The following is a 21,268-nucleotide window of genomic DNA, read 5'->3' as shown; positions in this document are numbered from 1 at the left end:
GCATGACAGTACTGTGTTCACCCCTCTAGTGAAATATGTCTGAGAGGAAGCATGCTAGATGTACACCATAATTTTGTGTTTTATTGGTTTATTACTGCCTTTCAATGCAGTATCTAAGATAAGGTTTCTCAGCTGTCCTCCAGGAACCTTACAGGTGATTCATATGCAAGTGGATTGCCTTCGATCTGGCTCTGTGTGTGTGGACCACTGGTTCTGCTTCCACATGCTGGTGATAATGTGGCATGCTGGTGAAAGCCAGGTTTTTGGTTGTGTGCTGCATCCTGTCTGTGCTCACTCCTTGCAGCTTGTGCCATCAGTGGAAGTGACATGTGGCATCTGTGGAGAAGGGCAGAAGCTATTTGTCTCCCAAATGTAACCTCGTCTTCCAGATCACGGTTGTAAATGATAAATTTTTGCCAGGCAGTTGGTGTGAAGGGGAATCCTTCCAAGTCTCCTTGGGAGTGGAATTTGGTCATATCAGAACATAATCAGCATTCCTGGGTCAAGTGCAATTGCAAAAGGTTCAGTGACACTGTACCAATCACTTTCACTAGAAAAGAAGTGGTTGTTACCTGTGTAAATAAACTGAAGTCCTGTTCGTTTATGTTCTGTTTCCTTTAGGTTAGTTTCAATTTTTGTTTTCTGCAGAGCTCTACTCTGTTGGTGGTTTACAATAACAAATATAATTCTGTGATACTTGGAGTCCTTTAACGTGTAGTCTCTTACAAGGGTATTTAGTGACCTTGCAAATCACACAAAGTGCTGTGCAGAAACTATTTTATTTGCCTATGATGATGGAACTTATTTCAGGACATGAAGGTCCCTGTTCAATTCATTCAATATTTTGTATGTTATTTACAAGATTGGGAAGCCCTTTACCTTCCACAGCTGTTTGAGTGTATGTTATTTAGGAGAACAGAACTTCTTAAAGATTTGTTTATTTTTCTTTTTTATTTTGAGACTGTGTAACTCAAAACCTTGGTGGTTCTCATTTCATTTATTTCTGCTGGAGTTTTTTATTCCTTTTATGTCTTTCAGGGTTGTCACTGGACTTTGGAATTTTCCTGATTTTTATTAACCAGGAGTAACAACTCTAGGTGTAGTCAATGTTGTCATAGGAAGCGTAGGACAGACTGCAGGGCACACCAGAAAAAAAATGTGGCACTTCCAAAATATCCTGTATGGTTATAGCACTGCTGTACGAAGCAAGATTTTTATTTTTTTTTTGAGAGGGTGCTCACTGGGATCGAGGGGTAGGAGAAGACTGGCTTTTTTTCTTCTGCTGCTTATTTGCACAGATGAATGACAGCACATGGGTGTCCTGTCTAACTACAGCCATAGAAGGCCGTCTCTGGTGGTGAAGTCCGAACTTCACGTGGCATTGCGGAGTCCAGGTCTGTAGCTGGGGAAAATGTCCTTCCTCAGCCTCTCGGCATGAGGGAGGAAGCCCGCTGGTCTGGGCTAGGGGTGGGTGGTGTACAGTGGGTTCTGGACAAGCCTTCTCCAAGGCTGAACCTGATATGGGAAGCACTGTCCAGGGTTGAGACTCTGTGAGGTGAGGCAGCCCAGCCCAGCAGCTTTAGCGACCTTTTTCTGGACTGGTCTTGCGATGTATGGCGGAACTCTCTATTTGCACCAGGGTTTTCAAGTTCCTCAGGGGCTGGATTTAGCTGCCACTCAAAGAGCTGCCACTCAAAGCTTGTATTGAAGTTTTACTTGGATGCACTTATTTCTTTAGGGCTTAATAACAACAGAAGTTTGTGGAGGTCATTAAGTGTGAAGCAATTTTAACGTGGTTTGAATACCTCAACGCACTTGGGTATACTTCACAATTTTGAGGAAAATGGAGGAAGTTTTAGAAGTATGCATTCTAAAAGTGTTCCACAAAAGAAGCAAGAAAATAAGGATTCTTGCCAGTAATTCTGTTACCAGAACCCATGATCTCTCTTTTCCAACTGATGCAAGAAGGCCAAAATGCAATAAAAGCGCTAGGAAAATGGACTAATCTAAAGCAAGAGTTTCTAGCACAAACCTTGCCAGATGGGTGTGTAACTGGAAAACTTCCAGTCCTTTTTGTTGCTTAACTGCTTGTGTTTTGGTCTGTTTTCTGTAGTGTCCCAGAAGCTGTTTTGAATGATGTGTGTTGACAACCTGATATTTTGTGCATGTTTCTTCTCTGTTTGAGTACTTTAATAGTAGATCCAATGGAAAAATTTCCTGGTAGTCAGACTTCCCAAGCCTTGGTGGATTTCAGTTTATGCTGTGTCTGGTTGTGAGCTGGCAGGTGCTTGTCTTCAGGCTTTAATTCAGTTCATAAGAAATTATTTATTGTTTTTCTATTATGAATTGAAGCTATTGATTTAGGGCTACTGCCATAGTAATTTCTAGCTGTACTTTGCAATAGAACTGTCTCAGACTAAAAGGCCTAGCTGACATGGCATATTTTCAAATAATCTTGAATGCTGATAAATAAATAAAAGCAAGGTGACAGTCGCTGCAATATGCATATCAATATCAGAAAAGAGACTTATCCTTCTGCTAAGAGTATACTGCTTCCTCCCTCTATCTGCATTGCTAAGTGGGTAAAGATGATAATAAAATCCATTTTTGTATGCACTTACTCTCAGTAAGTAGGACTGCTGGAAGAACTGAGTGTATTGTATCCCTTTGAGGTGCTGTCCCATGGCAGCTTAAGTGGATGAAAAACTGGCCTAACACACTTCTCCCTGGTGCTGCTTTCAGCGTTCAGAGAGTTACATGATGAGGTAGGTCAGGGAGCTGACCTGATTGCTAACTCATTCCTTCATTGCTTTCAGGTTAGCTTTCTGTTGAATAAGTTCTCTGAGCTGAGCATGAGTTCCTGAGATCAGACCCAAAGCAGGACTGCAGCAACCTGGGTTGAAATTGCCCAAAGGTGTGGTTTCATGTTATTCCTGATCCTGTCTCATTGCGGGTTGCCTCATATCCTTTCCTCTTCCGGGAACCGTGGCTAAGGAGTGGATTTTATGTTAGCTGTGCCAGATGTTTGTGCTCTTAGACTGATGTTTTTTAGAAACTTTCAGTTTACAGGAAGGTTTGAAAACATTGTTTGGGTTTTGCTCTGGACTGGAGAAACAAAAACAAAAAAAAAAAAAAAAACAAACAAACAAAAAAACCCAAAACAAAACAACAAAAAAAACCCCCACAACTTCAGGACATCTCATCAACTGGGAAATTGGAAGATTCTGCCACTCAAACTGAAATTTGGGACCGCATCGCTGCTATCAAATGAGAACATGCATGGTTACCAAAGCTTGGCTGCCTCTGTTGTTGTTATTACTTCTGGCAGAACTTAGACGGCTCATAAGAAAGATTGGGACGAACATTTTAGCAGGGCCTGTTGTGATAGGACAAGAGATGTTGGTTTTAAACTAAGAGAGGGGAAATTTAGGCTAGGTGTAACAAAGAAATTTTTTACAGTGAGGCCAATAAAACACAGGCACAGGTTGCCCAGAATGGTGGCAGATACCCCATTCCTGGAGACATTCAAGGCAAGGCTGGATGGGGCTCTGAGGAACCTGATCTAGTTGAAGATGTCCCTGCTCATGGCAGGGGGGTGGGGGACAGGGGACTAGATGACCTTTAAAGGTCCCTTCCAACGCAAACTATTATTCTATGCTTTTGGCCTGGGCTAACTATTACAGCCTCGGTAGCGTTCCCAGTGGCCAGTCTGAAGGCAGCAGTCTGAGGCAGGTCAATTTATGATGTAAGCCATTCCACGTTACTTGGTCCTCATGCAGAAGTGAGTTTTGGAGTGTGTTTAATCAATCAGCATTGCTCTGCTGGTTTCCGAGTTTGTGTAACAAGTGTGCTCCTTTGAAGAGACTTAACGAAAGAGAATATGTAGAGTTGCAGTGCCGTATCTGTTCAGGGAGGTGGGCTAAAGATACTGTGCCTGTGAATGCGCCAGTCCAGCAGCTTTCTTGGCTTCCAAATTCACAGTCTTTCCTGGAGCACTTAAACTAAAGGAAGGGCAGTGGGTAGCTGTTGCAAGTCTTAGGCCTCAGTAGTCATCAAGCAAATAATCTGCTGAATGTGCTGTCTGTTGAAAAGGAATCTTTCCAAAAAGCACGTTACAGAACTAGGTTGCAAGTACAGCATTTGTGTGTCTCTTCCAGTGTGGATCATCAGTTCCTTTGTATCTGCTTGTAACATGCAAAAAGTCATGACTGAATATGGTGCAAAAATTTTATTTTCTGTTTTAATGCATTTGGGCTTTCAGTCCTACTGTAAGACATAAATGAGAGCACCTCTTAGTTCCTGTTTTGATAAATGTGTTTTCCAGTCATTAATTTCAGTATAATAAAAGTGCTTTGTGTTAGTGCAGTTACACTGAAAAGCCTTCAGTGTGGAAAATGAAGAAGATTGAATATGAAAAAAATGAATGAAGTTTCAGGTCCTTAATTTGGACTCAAGCTGTTGTAAATTATTTGTTCAATGCTGACAAAATTGGTTTCTAAGTTTCATGGTTTAAAGTGTTGGCCTCTCTATCTGGCTATTTCTGGACAAATCTCAGTATTCCGTAAAGTGAAAGAGTAAATACTCTCCTCAAAGTGAATGTGGGAGTAGGTGGTGGTTGCTGTCACTTCTTTTTTTACAGTGTCTGTAATATTTCTAAATCCTAAATGATTATCTTTTCTACTCTTCAGAAGCTGAAGAAGAGGCTGCAGTATGAGAATTCAAGTGTCAATACTGTACAAATGCAAAATGAGATGCATTTTGTACCAGCTGTGCCTATTATTTAGTTTGTGTAAAGCTGAATATCTATTTTGCTGGCAATTATTTGGAGACTCACATCTGTGTAGCTTTTCTATTCACATCAGTAGTTGTTGTAGGAAAAAATAATTCTATTTTTAGTATAAATGACTATTATATCACCAGTTCATCAGTTCAGCTTGAATGGAGCTTGAAGCCTACATTGAATCTTGCACTTAGATCTTGCATGCTGAGATATTTTAGTTAATTGGTACCAGGCCACTCAGAATACTAATTGAATTCCAGAAATTATTTGGAATGAAAGCATTTCAACCTGTACACAGAATACAGATGGAAAAGAAATATAAGATTAAATAAATAACCTGTTAAATATGTGAATGGTCATTTCTACCATTTTGGCTCTACTTATCTATGCCAGTCATCAAACTTTCTCTTGGACCACTGATTTAGCCAGTTGGAGTTAATGTGAATTCATAATAGTATAATTTCCTTGGTTCAGTTGTGGTCTAGCTAGGATGGGTTTTTGCTGTCTGCTGTGATTCAAGAAATCTAGGTGATAGATGAGTTTGTAGTCTATTTTCTCAAAATGTCTGACTGTGCTCCTATTCTTTTGGTCCTTATTCTCACTCAAATATGATGCTATGCAAGACACTTAAAATGCATAATGTCATTTATAGTTATGGTGCTAGTTCTATTTCAAAAACTGCTACTAGAACAATATTTTTTTCTAAACATGGAATTGAACACGGCCGGGTTACTGAAAGTCTATGCATAAACACTTCAGAATAAAATTCAGCACTTGCAGTGCTTCAGGTGCTCTGTCTCAAAGTTGTGTCTAGCAGCTACAACACTGGCCATTCCTCTTTGTGGGTCATATGCCAAGTTATGGATTTCTTCTATAGATCCTTTATGGAGGAAATGCATAGCAAGCTCATAATTTTAAGGATAGTGAAACCAGAGCAGTAGAGTATAAGGTGACTTGCTGAGGTTTGGCAGTGGACTGTAGCAAGAGCTGAGGAGAGAACTTGTGTTTCCAGAGTTTGTGAACTGCTGGCTATATCAGATATGCTGCTCATGTGATTATTGGTGATTTAGATATGGCTCATTTCTGTTAAGAAGACAGGAACACCTATGATACTTAAAATCAGAAGGAAAGTTTTTAAAACTCTGACAGAATGGTTGGATATTAGATAGTACTGCAGTAATTCTACATCAATGTTGTGGAAAATAAAAGCGGGTTTTGGTACTGGAATCATGTGCAAAGATGGTTTTCCTCTGGAAGTAAAGTTCGAGCATTTATCTATTCAAATAGAGAGTGAAAAAAGCAACACTAAGGCAAGCTGTTCTTTTTGCTGTAAAACTGAATTGAATGAGAATGAAATCATAGCTATTGTAGGGCACCTGGAGTTACCATTGACAAAGACAAATGCGGATCTGCTTATCAGACCCGTTTAATCTCATTTTGCAGCAATTAGCAGCCATCATGTCAAGCGTTAAGAATTTAACTGGGATGAGTCATATCCGTTTTCTGTGGTGGAGGCAACAGTGCAGTTCCTTGTGAGGCTGGGCAGGTGGTGTGGTGGGGTCAGCACTAGTAATTTGAGGTGTATAGTATAGTATTTTCTTATGTATAGTAATGTCTTATGTTCACACACAATTATTTTGGTAGAGCAAATAGTGTGAAGTTTTGTCCTCCTCAATATGAGTAAGGCATTTATCTCCTCCTCTTCCCCCTTACTGATACTCTCACTCTTGACCCTGACAGGCTTGAAACATGAGGGGTAGCCATGTGATCTGTGCTCTGCTTGGCTAAACCAAAGCCATATCTCAAATTCTGAAATTAATTTCAAACTTGATCTATGTATAAGGGAGACGAACTTAGGCTGAACAAAGCAGCCTGCATGAATCTGTGTCTGTTTGAACTTAAAGATATTCTGCTTCTAAATAAGCTGCTGTTATTGTGCTCAGGAACCAGCAAGAGATGATGTTTACAAAAGGGCAGCCATTCAAAACTTTATTGTAGCCAGCAAGAATACTCGCACTGTAATCAAACTTGTACATCTGCAACTGTGTACAAGACTGCAACTTTGCTTCTTTTTGCTGGAGATAAACTCGTCCTTGTTAGCTTCTAACAAGGCCCTTTCAATTTTTAAAAGGGTTCGAGGCTTTTGTGTCACGGGGCAAGATTACTCAAGCCTATGCTGTGGAGTGCTTTGCAAAGCAAACCGCTGATTCCAGCTAGTTCTTTTGACAGTAGTTGTGATACAAGTAATAGAGCCATGTGCCGCATTAGTGACATTTGTAAGGTTCTGATGGAGGGTTGGTTTTATAATTTCTGAATAGACCAAGCTATAGTTTGATCTTTAAATATGAGCTTTTATTTTTTGTGTGAAGCAGATACTTTCGCGCAGTAGTTTTGGTGTAGCCTTGAGGATTTTTTTCAAATTAAGTTTAATCAGTTCTGCAGTGTTTACTCTGCACTTTCTCTGTGTTGACTGAAGTAAATTGATTTGTGCGGCTGAGTGCAGCTGGTGGTACAAAGGATTCAGAATTTTTTCCCCTGCTAAATTGCTGGGAGGGCTGCACGCAAAACTCGTGCTCGTGATTTACAGGTTGATAAGGTCTGACTCAACCCTGGGAGGATTGTTCTACCTGTTTTCGAGTCGTGTTTGACTTGTGAGGCCTTAGTACTGGTGTTAAGTGGTCACTTAACTGTAGATCTGTACCTTGCCTTTGAAACAAAGTGTTGGCGGTTTCTCTTTAACTTTTTTTCTTTTTAAAAGAGCAACCTGGAAATGGATAAAGTATGTGAGTTATGGGAGCAGGTATGTCTGTCTGCTTTTTCAAGGACTTATTTGAAATGGGACATAAGTAGGCTCTGTAAGGTGCGGATGAGTAGTAAAAATAGAAATAAACTTTTGAATTTAAACAATGACTATTTGAGGACATTGCATGTAGACAATAAATCATATGTGTTAGACATGGTGAATTTAATGTTGTGCCTGTAGGGAAAGAATGTGCTTTACTCCCTGGGAACCTGTGAGGAATGAAGCAACTGATAGACTATGTTTACATGGGTTTGTTGTGGTCACTAGTCAGATTTTAAAAGAAAACAAATAGACAGAGACAGGAAAGGGCTAAATGCTGTCGGCTATGCTTATTTTCTAATCTCTTAGGATGTCTAACAGAGGTTAGAACTGTTAGTAAATTTCTGAAAACCTCACAGGAGCAATAAATAAAAATATCAGGAGTTACTAGTAAAGAAAAAGAGGAAAAACTAGAAAAGTCACTTGCTGTATAAATCTGTGTTTTGTCATCTTTATTAATGCATGCATCTCTGCTCATCTCCTTCAAAAAAAAGAATTTGTAGCTTGGTGGAAGACAGTGGAAAACAGGATTATCAGACGCATTCACGGAATTGTTTCCCTGCAGATGGAGACTGAATCAATATGGTCCCTTCAGAAGGAAAACAAAGAGACAGGTGATATAATTTAAAATCAGGAATGGGAAGGAAAGAATGATTAAGGAACAATTACTTATTTTAAAATTTTGACTGCCTAACTCTTATCTGCGAACAACTTCAAGGGAAGCATTTTTCCATGCAAGGACATAGTTTAATAGTCTTCTAAAGGATGAAAATTCATGAGGGGTGGGTTTACTGAGACCTGTTATGTGTAGTGGACACATGAAATGACTTGGGAGCTTTTCAGGGTGTTGAATTTCCCTAAGCTTTAAGGATGTACCAGGTGGCTTTGCAGTTGCTGTTTGTTTTCCCTAATAACTGCTGTTGGCAGTGGCAGAGATAAGATTCTGCACTAGATGGTCTTTGTGATCTGACTTAATGCTGCTACCCTTGAGACCAAACTGACACAGTTCATTGACAATTTTCTGACTAATTTGCTAGACAAATGAAATGGTAAATGTTTTCCAGAAGTAGATGCAAATGATGATGAAGGCTGACCTATTTAATGCCAGGTGAGGGCAAATAACCAGCTAATACAACCTGATTCATGGAAGCACGTTGTTGTATGCTGGGTGAGGATCTGGCATCTGAAGTAGCAGGAAAACTGGTGCAAGGGTAGTGCCAGGCTTTGGGATATGTTTTCTGTGCATGGTTGTGCTGCCGCCTGGCTGACCTCCTTAGCTTCATCACAGCAGAGCTCCAGGAGCTCTCCTGTCAGGATGCTTTTCTCTGGCAATAGCTCTGTGTCTTTGATTTGTGGGTCACTTTCAGAATGAAGCCAGGGAATTCAGTGTTTAAGCTCATGGTTTTTGAAGCATGAATTCAATCAACGTACAATTGAGATCTGTAGACCAGAATCAGGAAATACACTGAGGAGTGTATCTGAGAGGACCTCCTCAGGATGTGCTGAGACCTTGTAGGTGCTTGAGGCAACCTGGGTTCTGGTGAAATGAAGCACATTTTGACTGGATTTCCTTTTGGTGATTAGGCTCTGTGTGCTTTAGCACACACACTTTTCACAGTCCAGTTTCTCACAACTGTGTTTTTGTGGTTAGTGGTGCCTCTAGATATGTTGGAGTTGGATAAAAGCACTGAAAAAGGGTTTCTGATGTAGCTGTTGTTGGTAAAGGATACAAACTAATCATGGTTCTTTAAATGGCAATAAATCTCTGGATGTTTTGTCCCAGGAAAATTTTCTGCTATTTGGAAGGGAGTTGTTTGTTTTTAAAAGTTCTTAGCAGTAACTTAATGCCTTTCTCCTTCAGTAACTGCCTTTGACTTAAGTGGAAGAAAGTTTGGTTAATATGGAGTGTTTCTGAAGGCAACATCCTTCATTGTGCCTCCTAGAGTGTAGCTGTCTGGTAACTCAGACACATAAGGAACGTTTTGTGGAAGGTGCTTCTAGGAAATTCTTTTGGTTGGGGCGTGTGAGGGAGGTATTATGCAACCCTTAATTTGTGCAAAAACACCGACAGTACATCAGAGATATGTAGAACATGCTGGAGTATAAGGAGCACTTTCTATGGGACATCTTGTTTTACTGTGGTGCAATTTGCTTTCTGTGCTGAAACAAATTAGTGTGGTTGAGTATGGTCTGAGCAAATTTTGTCTTTTCATTCCACAGAAATTTTAAAGGGGGGTTCTCTACCTGTTTTAATCCATCCAATTTGGAGAAGAGCGTTTTTTTCATAAAGAATAAATGAAAGGAGGTCTCAGACTGCTGGAAGTGTTTGTTGTCTGCTTCTTTATTGTAAATATTAATTTCTATATTTCATGAAAGCTCCTTATATATAGCCAAATGTACTAGCTCAGACCTGTGTAGACCGACTGTTTGGAATACCTGCAATGTATATATTGGTATAAAAGCATTCCTGTTTTATTTAAGCATCATTAAATTGTTACGAATGCATTTTAAATATGAAGAAAACTGACAAAAGTTAGCATGCTAATTCTGTGCAGTCAGAAGCAGCAGTGCAGTATGGTTTTGTTAAATGAGAATTATGTGGCTCGCAAATACAAAAAGGGCAATGCAAATCATAGAAGAATGTCGGGTTGGTGGGGAGTCCGTGGAGTAGCTAATTGACCTTGAACTCCAGGGATGGATCAGGTATTGATGCCCATAACCCACTATGAGGAATCCAATCTGGTATTGGAAATCTCCAGTAGCAAGGCATCTTCAACCTCCCCTAAACCCTGCATGGACACAGTTGCTTTTAAAGGTAGACTGCTTTTCCTCATTTGGTTCTAAATCTCCTTTACTTTGGAACAGGATGTATTTGAACAGAAGTTTAAAAAACCCTATTATGTTATTCTATGTTTTAATTTAATTTTTTATTTAGTCCTATTGTTCTTTTAATGTCCATAAACACAGGGAAGATTTCCTATGCTTCTGCTTGGCAGCAACTTTTTATGCAATGAAGAGTTAGTGTATGACATGTCCAGCAATATTTTTTTCTCGTAGTTGAAATAACTCTAGCTGTCTTCAATAATTCCTCCTTGATCATGTGTCTTTAAATCTCTTTTTACGCATGTTTTTTTCCTTTTTTTTTTTTTCTGGATACTTTGCCAGCTTGACTTTCTTCCTTCAGTTATGCTGCAGATTGTTCATGGTATTTCATTTGTTGTCTCAGGAGTGCCAGGTAGAGGAGGGTAATGATGTCTTGTGGGTTTCTTTGTATGAAACTCTCCTTCACACAGTACAGAAAGTGGGGTTTTTTTGCAGTAGCCTACAGTGCTGGCTCATTTGTTCTGTGGCTGCTAGTGAGTGCAAAAAATGTGTGGAGGATTTGTTTTTGTTCTGTTTTTCTTGAATGCTGCCCAGACAGTTTTACATTTTATTTCAGCATCCCTGAGTATAGGGCATAATAAATAAAGCATAAGGGAAAAAAGAAATACATTTACTGAATGTTGTCAGTCTCACTTCAGAACAAGATCCCCTCCTGTCCTTGAGGGTGCTTCCCAAAGGGGTGCCATGGGCAAATTCCAGCTCAATTGACATACAAGTCAGAAATGCCAGTATGACTTTGCACAGTTTCTTGTGATATTGTGCTGCAGTTTGACAGTGAATCATGGGTGAATACTCTCATGCTGTAACAAAAAATTGTGTGGTTTTTATAGAACTTGGAGCTTATATTAATATTCAAGAGCAAACTGCAAAAGTAGGAGTGAGCCATTTAAATTCCTCAGTCCTGGATGCAGCCTTAAGTTTAAGCAACACAGCATATTGCCAGCTTAATAGTTATGATCAGGTACTTTAGATGAGACTTCTCAAATCAGTTTTCTAACAGAATATGAAATTTTAGGATTACTTTGCAGCAGAGCAACTAGGAATATACTTGTTTCTGGATCAAGCCTAATGAATAAAGATTTGTGCACTTCATAAAATATAATTGTGTTTTCTATCAGAAACATGGCATGTGAGACTCCTAAGCTCTTGGGCATTTAGTTTTCTCAGTGTCTTTCTGTTCTTGGGAAAACATTGGACACAGCAGTGAAAATACTGCAATGCGGAGACTTTTGTGGAGAAGAACCAGGGATAGTAGATGTATCTTGTACCTTTGGTTATGGTGAGACTTGGGGACTAAAATTCTCGGATATTGTATTACTTATGAGATGTATTTTCTTAGGATAGAAATATTTTCTTGGCTAGGTGAAGGCATCTAACAAATGTGTTTGTTTACACCTTAGAATCCTTCAAAATTTTCAAAAGCCTGGAAAGATTCCTATTTTGTCTAGGCATTCCAGCTGCTGCTCATCATATTCTTGAAATACTGCGTATTTGTTTTTCAGTCGGTGCTTGCTGTTCATGAATCTCCTATGTTTAAACCATTTTTGGTATCACGGGATTGGGAGATGTTAACTCCCATGACTTGAAAATAATGTCATAAAAAATAATTCAACATCTTCAGATTAAAAACACTTCAGGGTTTTTTTAGCAGTTTAATGGGCATGGCTCTGATTTTCTTCAGAAGGTTCTACACACTCTGCCTTAGCGTTTTGTTTGGCTTGGTGCAGATCACATTTCTACTCGATCCTATGTAAAAATGAGCAAATTTCTTAACAAGAAATTGAATGGAGTAACTAAAAAGAGGAAGAGCTTTCAGATAGCTTGAAGACATCTTATGGAACATTGCTTCCAGAAAATGCATCCTACTTAGTAAAAGAAGTTTTAAAGTAACATACAGAAGGCGGCATTGCCAAGAGGATGAAGGAATGGAATGAAGCCCTTTGAAAGGAGGACTTTTGTCCAGATGAAGAAACAAGTTTTAAAAACTCCATGAACTATGTCAAAGTAAATGTACACCATAGTAAGGCAGCTTCCAGAAGAGTTTGAGCAATACTTACTGAAGACTGACTACAAAGAAAACATTCACGAATGCTTTACCAACAGGGAACAAGATAGGGATCCTGTGCAGTCAAGATGGAAAAGGAGGACTTGAAGATGCAGCTTTCCTGCCATGAGCTTAAGAAATATTTTCTTAAAAGGGATATGGCTGAGGACCTGCCTCAGATTGAAATTGCCAGGAGAAAAGGTTTTAAAATGAACTGTAACAAATCACAGGAACTATGTGATGATGACTTAAAAGTTGTCAAGGAGCTCGGACAGAAATGAGCTGTTAATCATGGTGTGTGACTGCTGACTTTAGTTGATGTTGGTGGCATAGCGAGATGGCAATGTAATAAATACTAATAGGACAAACAGCCTGAAAATATAAATAAAGAATGCATTGCATAGACACATGGATAAAAAGCGACAGTAGGGAAGAGCTGACATGGCTTTTTTGTAGAGGGAAATCACCCTTTGTTATGTGAGTCTGTACTTAAGGGTGATCCATTTAAGATTGTGTATTGGGATGTCAAAAAGCTTTCGATGGGATGCCTTACTGAAGACTCTGTAGAGACAAAATTAGTAGAGATTACATCTTTACTCTCTCAGATCAATGAGTTCGTAAAAGAATGGAACAGAAGATAGGCAACCTTGCTTCATTACAAAACCAATGGAAAAGTGTGCTGGTGAATGGATTGGTCTGTACTTTCTTTTTGAATTGGGCTTTTCAGAGGATTCATGGATCTGGAAACTTCCTGCTGGTGTGATGGCAATGTTTGCTGACGTGCAGGCTAATCAAAATGATAATTTGGCTGTAAAGAATTGCAGCAAGTCGTATGGTACCAGGTAAATGGGCAGATAAAGGATAGCTGAAGTTCAGTGATACTGAATGTGAAGTAACATATATGAAGAAAAGCAGCTGTAGTTAATCACACAATATTAACTGCTAATTTAGTTGTTGCTATTCAGTTTTCTAGTTAGCTCAAGAGTTTTCTGGAAATATGTCTGGATTGTTGATTGAGTCTTTATTTGCCCCATTCTTATAGTGTCTGCAACACTGCTTGCTGGCTTCTGGTGGAGAGGAGATATTGAGCTAAAGAGATGTTTGATCTAATCCCAGTAGCTGCTGTGATTAAACCCAGAGCTGGTTTTTGAAGCTTGGAGGTGGATCTGCCTAGACATTCTTGTCACAGAGAGCTGCTCAAAAAAGCCAAATAAATAACCATGTTACAAACAAAAATGGGCAGATCGTATTTGAATCAAAATTAGAATACTTCTTAAATGGAGAAATCTTCAGGTCAGTAGGGAAGAAATAAACAGAAATAAAAAACTTTTGATCAGCTTTCCTCCTGGCCATCCTGTCTTTGAGGTGGATTGTTGTTTCCTGCCTTGGTTTTAGTGAACTCTGCAGCTTTGGAGCTGTGGCAAACTCTCTACAGTTCCTTTAGATTTCAGGACATCTTCCCATCGCCTCCGAGGCCTGGCTGTTTGCTTTTTGTAGGACTGTCTTCTCTGAGTTCTTCTTTTGGCACACCTGTGGTCCCACAAGTACTTTCTTCTTGGGTAGTTAATATAAACCAAAACAATCACACAGATACCACCACATTGGTAATTTATTTGTTTGGGGTTTTTTATCTACTTAAGATCTTGTCTAGGCCAAAGGAGTTCTTGGTCTTCATTGGAAAAAAAAATGCAGTGATGTAGATTCTTTGGACAAAACTTCTAAATGTAGAACTGAGTTACTACAGCTTGCCTTGTTTTCATTGACTTTTTCTGCTGTTGTGTTTGCAGGTTGTTTGAACATTTGGTACAGGTCATGACACTTACTAGCCCTGCACTGTGCTCAAGCCTTCAGCTGATCCTTGTTAATTACCTCTTTGAGCTCAGAATATTTTTTCTGATTGCGAAGTTTGGAGTTGAGAGAGTATTTAGTATTTGGTGTTCCTGGCACAAGGGAGTCTGTTTCACTGGGACTGATACAGATGCAGTGAGCCTGAACGCACTGAGGTTATTTTTAAATAAATGGCTCTTTGTTTGCTTGTCATCTTTTATTCTTTCCTAATCCAGAGTTCCTCCCACATGCATCAAGCTGACAGTGGGTTTTTTCAATTGTTGGGGGTTGAAATCATGTGATAACATCACAGTGCTTTGTTTTGGGCCAACAGAGAGTGGATTTTTTGAATCTCAAGCTTTCTTCTCTTTTTTTTTCTTCCCATCAGCAGAAAGCCTTTCTATATTGTCCCAGATGTCTTCAGAACATTGATACAGTAGTTTAGATTTTGCCATGTAGTTTGCTGTGTTAATTCCTACACACTCCTCTTTCATGCTTATCATCTACATATTTTCCTCCCCCCTCTCATTCCTTTCTTACCATCTGTATGAGCTTTCTTTGTGCTACCACTTACTTGCCAGCTTCTGCTGTTTTCAGTCAGTACGCTCTTCTTTGCTCCCATCAGCCTTGCATTACAAAAGTGAGAGGTTCTTTTCCCTTCGTATCCTTGAAGTGTCGTGCAGTCAACAAGCCCAGGGTTTCACTCAGAGGCTCTTGGTCTACAATGCAGTGGTTGTAAACAAACCAATCAGTTGGTTTTTTCTCCTTGTCTGGGTGGTTCTGCTTGCTGAAGTCTTGCACTTGTGTTTATGAGAATGATCTGAGCCAATTAGCTACAAAAGTTGGCAAGAATCTATTCACATGGGTTTTTTGAAGCAGCACCTCGCTGTATTGTGGGAGAGGGCAAGTTTTGCAATGCTCCAGTGTGACAGCAGAGTGAACTCTACAGATCAATTAAACATTTTGGGAGGTGCTCCAGAATATAATGATTTATGGGTTATAAACTTCCTTGTGATTTCTGGTTTAAATTCATACAGGCACAGCTTTTATTTGCTCTTGTGCCATGTTATCGTCCCTTTAGCTTAAGCAGTTCTTATTTCTTACCTTATCTATCAAGAAATCAGCAGCTATCAATGTTTAAAAAGATGAAAGGTTGCTTTTTAAGTGAATAGCTAAGTTATTGAGCAGATTCCCAGAGATCTAAATTAAGTTTCATATAGAACCTGTTTATATGTATATAGATGCTTAATTTGTATCTGTAGTGAGGTGGACTGGTGTGTGTGTGTTTACTTGTTTGTTCATTTATTTTCTGTGTTGTGCCTCAAGGAACTCTTCTTCCTGTGATGTTATGTTTGGGGTTCCTGAACAAGTGGATGTTGCATCCATGTCTGGACAGAGGATAACATTTCTTTACCCACTGGAACAATATGTGATTCTGTCTTAAGCAGAAGCAGGGAGGTATTCAGCTGCATCCCTGCAGATATTGTGGGGTCTGGTGCCTTCTTTGTGTAGGACCTAGTGACCATATGGCTGGAAAGTGAGATCATCTAACTGATCCTGTGCTCTTAACCCTGCCCAAGCCAGCAGATAGACTTACTCAGTTGTCTCAGTGGGTATTAACCATACTAGGTCTGATACAAACATGTGGGGGAGGGCCAAGAGCACCTCTAACACAAACCCTTTGAACGTCTAGTTGTTAATCTGAAATCATACTGTTTGCTTATGAGTTTAGGTGTAGAAGCTCACTTGGAAATTCAAGAGAAGTTTGGCACAGTTTTAGCTATTCAGGGAGCAGTGAGCTCAATACTGATGTGGGTGCAGTATGGCACTGTTGTATTTAAAGGTAACTTGTTGATTTTTGGGGTATTAGGTACTCTAATTATTTATATCTCTACTTTGTGCCACACAGCATCCAGAAAGGGGTACCCACCAAGCTGCTGGGCTTGTGTAGCATCTGCTGGGAAGGTGTGCTCAGAAATTTCCCTTTGAGTAGATTGCAGGGCTGGCTCTGGTTTGTACTTCAGTGATACAGCAGCCCTGCTTCCATTTCATAAAAATGAGGCTGCTTGAGCCAAGATTACTATAAGGATCCCGATCCACAATGCTTTATGCTAGATAAGAACTAGCATATGTCTGTTACGTCTCTGTCTTAGTGCACTTGAGCATGCTTTGTACATCAGTTGGAGCATCTGCAAATATTGTGCTTTTCCTCTAATATATGGCATATTTAACTGGCCTGTACAGTCATTACACGTTTTTCCTTACCCAAATCCAAGCCTCAGGCACCTTTATAAGGTTCTTTTTCTGGCTAGCCTCTCCCACCAGACCAGCTTGGCTGGATGGCTTTCCTGGGAGGTCCAACCATTCACATGTGTTCATCCCAGTGGCTCCCATCAGGAAATATCCGATTCCAGTGATTCTGACACGTCAGTGATGCTGTGGTTTGCACAGCTGAACCAGAAATATCAACCTGTACTGACGTGGTGTTGGGATTTCCAAAGCACATTTCCTACCTCATGCAGGCAGTCTCTGGATAAAGAGGAAGATATCTGTGCCAAACATAGAGAGCCATGAAGAAGTTGAAGTAGATAAGGATGTTGTTTGCTTGGTTCTGAAAGCTTACCCAATAGTACATGTCATCATGGCTTATCGAAACCACTGTTATAATGCTGAATGAAGAGCTGCTACTGCAGTATGAAAAACGTTTAGTGTTCAGACTTACGTTGAATAAATTTTGTCACAAGAGCTTTTCTTTCTATATCTTTGTCAGAGAAATATCTTACTGTCTTTTAATCCCCAAGTGGAAAAGAATCCTAAATATTGGACTGTCTCGGACGCTGCTGTTATCAGCTTTCCTTTTGCCCTGATTAATTGTGGGACAGTGAATGTAAGGCAATGGCCATGTGTTTCATACCAATTAATTAGATGATAATACTAAACATAAACATTCATTAGTTTTATAGTTGCTCTGTTTGCATTAATTATTTTTCCTGGCAGCACTGTAGTAAGCAGGTAGTGTCAAAAAATAGGGTGTATGTGTGTGATATCTGAGTATTTGTTCAAACATTCTTTGCCCTGTCATGTTTTAAACAATGAATACGTGATGAACTTTGACCATTGCATTTAATTTATTGCGTTCTTGGTGACTAAAGGCATTGGCAATAACCAAGAGCAAAGGGCATTAAATCCACTAACGGACACTTGCCCCTCTTGACCATATCATTGTGTATAATCTTAAGTTTTTACTAATCAACCTTTCCTAAAAAAATTGTGGAGATTTTTATACGTGAAATTCTCACTCTTTGTACAGATAGCTTAGAAAGAGCTAACCAGATTTACACTGCAGGTAAGAATTATTGCTAACACAATTGTAATATATGTCAGGCTTCACAGATGTGTCATTTTCTGCTGCTTCTCAGGAAAGAAGGGTCAAGTCAACTGTCTCCAATCCCATCATGTGAATCTGGTTTCCCGGGATAATAAGAAGCCGATTCCCAGTGTAGTGGTATTTTGTTCTCTTGAGTGTGTAATGGTGTGTTTCAAGCTCTTGCTGATATAGATGTTAGTTAACCTAATAACATAGAGGGTGACTGCTCTGTGTGTGTTTGCTATGTCAGCAGCACAGTGTGGGGTTGTCCAAGCTAGTCTGTAGGTGTAGGCAGCTTCATTACAGGTGGATTTGCTGCTGTTGGCAGACAGGTAGAGCTTGGAGTGCTTTGCTCAACTGCCTGCTGCTGCATTTGTGCTTTTTCTCTTACCAAGGCCAGATCTAAGCTCTAGTCTCACGCTTAAGTTACGCTTCTGTTACATCCTTGTGGGCATGCCAGTTGTTTAAGGAGGTGGGAGAGAAGGTTATGGCTAGGCATACTCTATTGTTTGTAAAGTAGCAAGACACAATTTACTCTATTATGAGACTTTTACCCATAATGTGAAAGATGGCTAGCAAATACCATACTTACCCTGGTTTCTTTAAGTAAGATTAGTGACCTGTAGCTAGGTCTGCTGTCAGGAGGTAGAGAAAGGGAAATTTAATCTTGTGCCTAAGACCAGAATAAGGTATAAAATTTATTCTTTCGTGCAACCTGTGGGGTTGCAAGACTTGCAGTTCTTCCCTTACCTGTCTCTTGCTCATGTTCTATGCAGTGAACCTCCATCCTCACCCTGCTCATTGGGCTGCTGGAGTCTGAACAGACTTTACATCTTCTGTATTGCAGCAAAGAAAAGAGCACTTGGAGTGAATTGTCAATCCATGGTCTTCAGAGTGGTTCATCTTGAGGGCTTAGGTGTTGATAGGGCTCTACTCTGATTCATATTCTTGGTCAGTTATTATTTTACTTACCTTGAAAGCGAAATTGCCAATATTTTAAGTGGGTTTTATTCAGTGTAACTGCAGACATAATTCTTCCGCCTTTATTGAAATGCCATTTTGCCACTTGTGAATTTGTATTTTCCAGTGAATGGAAAGTGTATCTTTCATTGCAGCAGCCTGTTAGATTAATTTCATCTGGGGGAAATGTGAGTGAGAGCCTGATAAATGGGATTCTGATGGTTTGCGTACTGAAGACTGAGCAGTTCTTTTGGGCTTAGCTAAATCCTGATTTTTCTGAGCTAGTGAATTTTTATGAATGTTTAATTGAGTTACATTTGTCTTGGAAGCCATCAGTCTTACTGAGCTTTGCTAAACTTGTAATCGTATTTATGTAACTGAATATAGTATTTAGCTGCTTTATAGTGTGCTTGACAGTACAGTTCAGGTGCTTTATAGGAATCATTAGCACTGGTTTTTTAATTTTTTTTTTTTTTTTAAATGAGCTTCTACTTGGTGGTTTGTATTTGACTTCTGACCGGTGCTCCGTACACTGATCCTTCCTTAGGTCAGAGGAATTTCTCTCCCAATGTTGTGAAAGAAGACAGTCAGAAATGGGTCTGTCAGAAGAGTTGGTTTAGGGGTGTACATTGTTTTGGTTTTTTTTATTTATTGGATAGACACTTGATTCCAAAAGTGCACATATTTTTTGTGGCTTGTTGGAATTGCAGGTAAGAATTGGGCTGTTCCCCTCAAACTGTGATACCAGCCCTGAGGGCTAACCTGGACTTCAGAAATCTGGTCTCTTTGTCATGAATGACAACTTCATCTTAAAATATGTAACTGCTAGAGCAAGAAGGAAAACTTCTTTGAAGTTGAACCTATTTTAAGGAAGATACTGTGTTATCAAATGAGATTATCCAGAAGACCTGGATTTCACAGAGGTCTTTATATATAAAGGAAAGAGATCCTCTTAGTTACATAAGAAATATAAGTATCACAACAGAGTTTATACCAGTATCTTAGTGTAATTTTTTTTACAAATGTTTCCTTATTCTTGTGGTACTTCCCTCCTCTGTTGAAGTAACTTGAGGTTTTGGTGGTGTTTTCTTTTATGAGTAGTAGGTTTTTTAATTTTTTAATTGCTGTGATAGGGATAGAACAAGACCCAAGAACATTTCTTGCAGTGCAGCCTGCAGTCAGATTTGTTCTAACAATTGTGTTAAACAGTTTTGGCCAGCTGATTTTGACAGTGGTGTGTGTATATATATGCACACATATATACATGTACATATTTTAAGAGTAGTTGTTCTTCCTGGTTCTGAGAACTTGCCATTTTAATGTAAGATATCTCAAGTATTTTCTGTGTTCTGAGTTTGATCAGGCTCTATCACTTTTTTTTTTTCCTTTAAGTAGTATTTCTCTTTTAGTTTTGCATCCCTCATGAGAGCACGTTATCTTGCAAGGTTTGAGAATTAGTCATGGCAAGTTGTGCAAATCTTCCTCCTGCTCCATGTCACAATTGTAGACTTACAGTTGCTCAAGATCAGACTTTTATATGAATAAGAGTAGTTAAAAATAGAGCTTGTATTTCGGCAACTTCCTAAAAAAACCCAAACAAACCCTAATCTCATCTGAGCAAAATATAGTAGCAATATTGTTATTTTTGTTTGGCTTTTGTGATGTCTCAGTTTCCTAAAATTAAAGAAAGTCAGCGTCTGTATGGTCATAGCAATGCACTGCCTTTTTCACTTCAATAAAATGTGTCTGATGCAATGCATACTTCAAATATTTGATATGAAATCAGGCTGAGGAAGATTCTTAAAATAGAAGTTATGGAACTTTTAGAAAACATAATTCAATATTTGCTTTTTGAGGGAAAAAAATCCTTTTTTATTACTGTTACTCTCCTGTCCTTTAATATTGTTTCTTGAAGAACCTAAGCTTGCATATGCATGTGCTGTCTATTAATGCCCTGTGTGTATCTATCCTTTCTTCAGCTTTTTAATAATTTCTAAGCCTGTAGGCCAGTTGAAGTAAAGTACAGCTAAAGAGTAGATGTCTCAAAGATGTTACTTTTCAACAAGTTGGAGACACACCATTGCTGCCTTCCCAGTTGAGAGCATGGCCACGAGGCTTATCTTTTATTGAATAGCTTCTTAGCAGTTTTGATGATCTAAGGAAATAGGCAAGGCGAAAGTTGTGGTTAGAGGTAGAAGCCCTTATTAAATCCATTAGAGTAGAGAAACTTGATGGTACATAAAGCTTTTTGCCTGCTGAGCTCGTCTTGCTACCTGTCTTTTCTGTCATAAAAGTGTCTGTAGGGAGGGGAAAGCAGGGAGAGACACTGGAAACCGGGCTGCTTTTTTTGTTCTGCTCTTCACAGAACTGCATTTCTCTGAATTCCGTTTTATTTTTTCCTGAAAGAAAAGGAACAAAAAATTTTAATTGATTGTAGAGACAGAAGTGTGTTTGCAGGAGAGGTGGAGTTGAGTCAATTTTCTTGTTTTGTTCTCTTGATCCCACAAGCCTTTTGCAGTAGAGATGTGCTGCCTGTTATAATAACCTTAAATACTTCTGCTGACA

At 39.3% G+C, this 21,268-nt stretch overlaps 1 protein-coding gene across 1 annotated transcript in view; it reads left to right on the top strand.

The window, feature by feature from the left end:
- MAP3K5 (mitogen-activated protein kinase kinase kinase 5) overlaps positions 1-21,268 on the top strand; it is a 104,017-nt gene that overhangs the window by 9,841 nt on the left and 72,908 nt on the right. The window lies entirely within an intron of this gene.

This window comes from Columba livia, chromosome 3 (genome assembly GCF_036013475.1).
Source record: "Columba livia isolate bColLiv1 breed racing homer chromosome 3, bColLiv1.pat.W.v2, whole genome shotgun sequence".
In the NCBI taxonomy this organism is placed as follows: domain Eukaryota; kingdom Metazoa; phylum Chordata; class Aves; order Columbiformes; family Columbidae; genus Columba; species Columba livia.
The sequence above is the reverse complement of the archived record's forward strand: the minus strand, read 5'-3'. Positions and strand labels throughout refer to the sequence as shown.